Consider the following 6,000-nt stretch of genomic DNA (forward strand, 5'->3'; position numbering starts at 1 on the left):
TACTGTTGTGAATTTCACGTATACCTTTGTCTACTAGTACTAATCCGCTACGGTCAACATAGAAGGTAGTTCTTGGAAGCAGGGTTTACAGTTTCAGCGAAATTTCACCGTAATTTCCGAAACATCGTCTTTTTTATTGGGTCCGAAAATTTTAATATCAGTCAAAATTTTCAGTTTAATTTATATTTTACTCCAAAATTACACCAAACTATACTAAAATGACCCTCCATATCATATAGCCTCACCAAAGCACCTCAATTTCTTCAAACCTATTTAATTTACTCACTCATACATTCGATCGGCACTTGCATATGCAGCTTGTCTACCATCAGCCGTTGTATTTACCGCTGCTGTACTTATGTGATACGGAGTATATTGTGTTATTTTGTCGGGATGATATAAATTTATGCTGCACGATAGATAAGAGGGTTTTTTTTCTAGCGAAATGAGGCCAATTTTTTCTAAAAAAATCAATTTGAACTTGTTTAAAGTTTACCCGAAATTTGACACTCCAAGGTAATTGCTCATTTCCTTAAGTGCTAGTCCAAACCGCCAAGGTAATTCTGTGTTTCCTTGAATGTTATTATAAACCGCTAAGCTAATGCTTATTTTCTTGGGTGCTATTCGAAACCACTAAGGTAATTTGTATTTCCTTGAGTGCTATTCGAAACCGCCAAGATAATTCATATTTTCTTGGGTGTAATTGGCATCCCCAAAGGAAATTCTCATAGCTTTAAAATTCATTTTTTTTGAATTTTCCAAATGACCTCGGATGGAGATTAAACCTAAACCAAAGTTATAATATTTGACGAGATCTTAAACTTTTCGATTCAAACTTTTTACATTTGAAATCGTTTAGGGTTTCAAATATTTATTACAATATTCAATAAAGTGAATACAAAAGAAAAGAATAATTCACTTAGTCTCAAGTTACTTGGAGGTGGACACAGGTTCGATTCCCACGAGGCACATGAGAAAGGGCATTTGCTGATTTATGTTTTTTTTGCTCTTGCTTGCTGGCCCTCAAGTTTGCTCTTGCTCTATATTTCCTTGGAGATTGTTCGCCCTCAAGAAAACTAATTTGATTCCCATGAGTCGCATGAGAAAGGGCTTTTGTTGATTTATGTTTTTTTGCTCTTGCTCTGTGTTTCCTTGGAGGTTTTTCACCCTCAAGAAAACTAATTTCCTTGACGGTTAGAAATATTTTCTTGGAGGTTGCTGGCCCTCAAGTTTGCTCTTGCTCTATATTTCTTTGGAGATTGTTCGCCCTCAAGAAAACTAATTTCCTTGACAGTTAGGATTATTTCCTTGGAGGTTGCTAGCCCTCAAGTAAACTAATTTACTTGACGGCTGGAACATTTTCTTGTCGCTTTGGCAAAATAGGTGTGATCCTAGTTACCTTGGCAGCCAGCCTCCAAGGAAATCATCTTTGATTGCCAAAAACACCAAGGAAAACTAAATTTTCTTATCCTCTATCCTTGACGGATTATGCTTGATAGTTGGTGGCCAAGGATTATTTCCTTGGTTGTTTTTTGCATGCACTCAAGGTAATTCAAGATTGTGGTAGTGGCCCGTTCTTCACCTGATAGACTTCTGAACACCTTCCAGGAAGACCTGTCGGGGAAGGGCACAACGAGGTTGCACTGGGATTGGCAAGGCCACCTAGAGCACCATCAAACTCATCGAGAGATCAGAGATGTGGCGAACAACAGAGGTTGGAAGAGATAGGGTTAGGAGTTAAGAGTAGTAGATTGGTTTTTTGATGATCGGAAGTTATTAGAATCCTCAATTGGTCATGATCATCTAATATATACAGATGAGGGGTGGTCTTATCCCAATAGAAAATATCACCAAAACGAAATCCATAGTTGCCCACAACAAAAATTAATTTTTCATTGGGTTAGATCCAACCCGGTCTTAGAACAGGAAAACCATCCTGGCTGGTTCTAGAATCTAGACTGACCGGTTTTCTCAGGGCCAGACATGGCTTGCTAGCAGGGTGTAGGAAACCAGCCAGGCCAGTTTTGACTGATCAGCTGCACAAAATTGTGTTTTGTTCGTTTGAATTCAAAATGCGATGATTGCTCCTTGATCGTCTTGACGCCAGGAACTTAATGGTGGAGCATATTACACATGTTGGCATATTTTTGCTATCAACATATGTCCCTCCAGCTTGGTGAGGTTCGGCTTCGTCTTCCTGATGTGGCCGATGCAACCGAATGTCCGGAGGAAGGACACGCTCGGCTTGCGCCCATACCAAGCTTCGAACGGCGTCTTGCCCGTCAGGGCCTTGGTCGGAGAGCGGTTGAGGATGAACACCGCCATGGTCACCGCCTCTCCTCAGAACCTTGCCGGCATGCCTTTGGCCTTCATCATGGATCGGGCCATGTCGACCACCGTCTGGTTCCGTCTCTCCACCACGCCATTCTGTTGTGGCGAGTACGGCGCGGTGTGGTGTTTCGCCACACCCTGATCCGTGCAGTACGCAGCGAACTCCACCGAAGTGAATTCATCACCGCGATCAGTCCTCAGCACACGGAGCTTCTTGCCGCTCTCGGCCTCCGCGCTCATATTGAACTTCTTGATCGTCGCCGCCGCTTCATCCTTGCTCGTTAGGAGTTGCAGCCACATGTAGCGACTGCAATCATCCACGAGCAGGAGGAAGTACCGCCGACCACCGTTTGTAGCAGGCGTGATCGGCCCGTAGAGGTTGCCGTGGATGAGCTCGAGAGCGTCCTTCGCCAGGCAGCTGTCACACAGCTCGCCTTCATGCTTGATGTGGGGTAGCCCTAGGACCATCTTTTCCAGCCGACCAAGCGCGTCGAAGCTGAGATGTCCGAACCGGGCATGCCACATCCACGGTTCCTCAGAGTGCCTTGCCACCAGGCACACCGGCTGCTTTACCTTTTGGTCGAGCAGGTACTACCGGTTCAGGGACCTCTTCACCTTGACGAGAAGTCGCTGCTCTCGGTCCCTGATCCTAAGGACCTCGTCCTTGATCAGTATCTCGCTACCGCGCTCATCCAGCTGACCAATGCTGATGATGATGGAACACAGCTGCGGGATGTAATATACATCTGTTAGCACGCGGTGCTCCCCGTTCTGGCACCTGAAGATGATGGTGCCGCGCTCTTAGATTGCCACTCTTGAGCCGTCACCAAACTTCACCGTACCGGTAACATCGTCGTCGAGCTCGGAGAAGGATTCCTTGGAGCCCATCATGTGGTTGCTGGCACCAGAGTCCAGATATCACTGCTGCTCCTGGTCGGCGCCCACACGTCCGAGGTGGACTTGGGCGCGTGGTTCGTCGAGGTTGACAGTCTTCAGGGCCTTCCTAGATCCTTTCATCGTCGTCGCCTCTTCCCTCTCCTCGGCCTCGGCGTCGTGCATTGCACAGAATGTCGCCATCAGGATAGTGGCCTCATCCTCATCATCAGCTTATGTCAGATGAGCCTCAGCCTTCTTCTCCTGCTTGCGGTTTGGGCACTCCCGTGCCCAATGGCCCATCTTCCCGCAGCGTCGACAGGCGTGGGGGTCGACCTACTTCTTCTTCTTCGAAGAAGCCTTGCTGCGGCGCTTGCCATCGCCACCGCAGCTGGAGGAGGCTGCCTTCCCGGAGTTCCTCCGAGCAGCCCACTCCTCTTCCGTCAGCAGCAGTTTGCCGCTGTCCTTCGTTGTTGTCGCCGACTCCAGGCGCTCGTCCACTGCCCGCAGACGGCCTGTCACATCCTCAATGGTGAGGGTGGACAAGTCCAGCATCGTCTCTATGGAGAGAGCGATCTGGATGTACTTTGCTGGCAAGGAGTGGAGGTACTTGGAGATCGCCTCCTCTTCATCGATGGTGAAGCTATGGCTCTTTAGCTTGCTGATGAGCGTCTACAGGCGGAGGGAAAAGTCCTCCACCGTTTTACCATCCTTGAACTTGAGGTTGGCGTACTCCTGCTTCAGAAGCTGGGCCGTCGCAGTCTTTGCGCAGTCGGAACCGACGCGCATCGCTACAATAGCCTCCCACGCCTCCTTAGCCGAGCTCTTCGCCCCCAACGGCTCCCTATACTCCGCCGGTACAACGGCGAGGATAGCCTCCAACGCTGACATATCATCTTTTTCATTGTCGATGCCCTTGTCAACAGCATTCCAGAGCCGTCGAGCTCTGAGCTTGACCTTCATGGTCACCGACCACTCTCCATAGTTGGTGCGAGTTAGCGTCGGCCAACTGGTGCCGCTGACCTCCTGCACCGTGCAAACAACGACCTCCGGTCATGGCTGGGCAGCCACAGCAGTGCCACTGCTATCGTCCATCTCCGAACCGTCCGTCATCACCAGCGGTTAGTCTGGCGATGACGCTTGTACGGCTCCGATACCACTTGTTGTGTTCACACAAGGTAGCAGTAGATTATCTAACAACCCATAAGTTAACGCTGAGCGCCAAAATGGGAAGAAACTTCTCCTTTTGTACTGGAGATCCAGATGTATAGGTAGTTTCTTCTTTCTCACAGCCTTTCCAGCATGCAGATTAGTATCCTTGTCCTTGGTAGCAAGAGCAACAGTGTTCCCAAGTTCATCAGCTATGACTCCACTGGGCAATGGGCACTTATAGCGGGAGAGGTCTAGGCTTTCAGTGCTGATGACAACTTCTCCATTAGTAAGGACAAAATTTATAAAACTTGAGAATCGACGAAACACGTTCAAGGACCTCCATACGAGGCGGTGGCATCTTTGAACGCCTTTGAATGTATTGACTGAGAGCTTTACCAGCCCTGGACGACAATGCTTGAACAATCCACAATGTTGACGAAATATAGTTTTCCTTGTGATGTGCCTCGTCCTCCTTTCCATTAGGATTCAATTTAATGGCGCTGCTGTGCTCGGCGATGAATTTAATGATATCACCAAACCCATCTTGTTTACTGATATGCTCTTGAGCTGCCAGAAGCAAAACCGCAGTCTGGAGAAGTTTCCCATGCTTTATGTAATTGCAGATCTCACCAACCAGATCATCTGTGTGCTCTGCAATCAGCCTTTGTCGTATCCATGAAGATCTTCAGTTCTGGCAGGCACAGGAGATGGATAAGCTTGTAGACATCGCTGATGCCAGCCTTACTATAGTCCGGATTAAACTCGTCAGGGAACATATTGTCGTCAAGATACTTATGCATGCAGGTGTTCTCAACAGCGATATGGAGTGGGAGCAGGCCCTTGATCACCTCGCCGCCGATTGTGCGCACGTTCACCAACGCGCCATGGCGAATGAGCAGCCTGATCTTGTCGACATTGAATATCTCGGCAGCCTGGTGGATCGGGAAGAAGCCATACTGGGTGACGCAGTTGGGGTAGGCACGGAGCCCTTGCAGCTCCGGGGCTCCGCCTTCCAAGACGGCTTTGGCGCACCGCACGGAGTTCTTGATGATGATGTGAAGTAGGGTTTCTGGGGTGACCAAGTCCCAGGTCATGGAGTGCATGTTGCCCTGGAAGAAGTGGAGGAAGGCTTGGGGTGACCAAGGCTTGGAGCTCATTAATGGCTTTGGCGCACCGACGAGGCTACAGCTCGCACCTGACGTAGGGCGGCGGCGGCGGTAGGCTAGCTACCTTGACGAATTGCTGAGATGACGTGATGGCAAACATGTAAAAACAACTGGCCAAGTTTTCCCCAATAATCCAGAGAAAATATAAAAAATACCCCTCCCGTCCGCAGCCCTAACAAACCAGTACTTGTACCGAGGAGGCTAAAAAGCTTCTCTACGTAGTAACACTCAATCTGAGTATTACAACATATTTGCACAAGAAACCAAGAGTGATATTGCAATAAAATATTCTTTAATTGTATGAAGATTGCTCGGGGCAAACTATAAATAAGGAGAAATCTTCAATAATGTTTAGTATGAATACTAAAAGTTCAGGGAAAATCACTTGATGACAACCTTGGGTATTACATTAGAAGCATGAAATGAAAAGTATTGGGACTTCCGGTATATATAGGGAGATTAAAAAAACTTTTGAATA

The 6,000-nt window shown here is 47.8% G+C and overlaps 1 pseudogene; it reads right to left on the reverse strand.

The window, feature by feature from the left end:
- Nucleotides 1–4,373: 4,373 nt before the first annotated feature.
- Nucleotides 4,374–5,450, reverse strand: LOC136505645 (uncharacterized; annotated as a pseudogene).
- Between the last annotated feature and the right edge of the window lie 550 nt (nucleotides 5,451–6,000).

The sequence above is a fragment of the Miscanthus floridulus genome, chromosome 14 (genome assembly GCF_019320115.1).
Source record: "Miscanthus floridulus cultivar M001 chromosome 14, ASM1932011v1, whole genome shotgun sequence".
In the NCBI taxonomy this organism is placed as follows: domain Eukaryota; kingdom Viridiplantae; phylum Streptophyta; class Magnoliopsida; order Poales; family Poaceae; genus Miscanthus; species Miscanthus floridulus.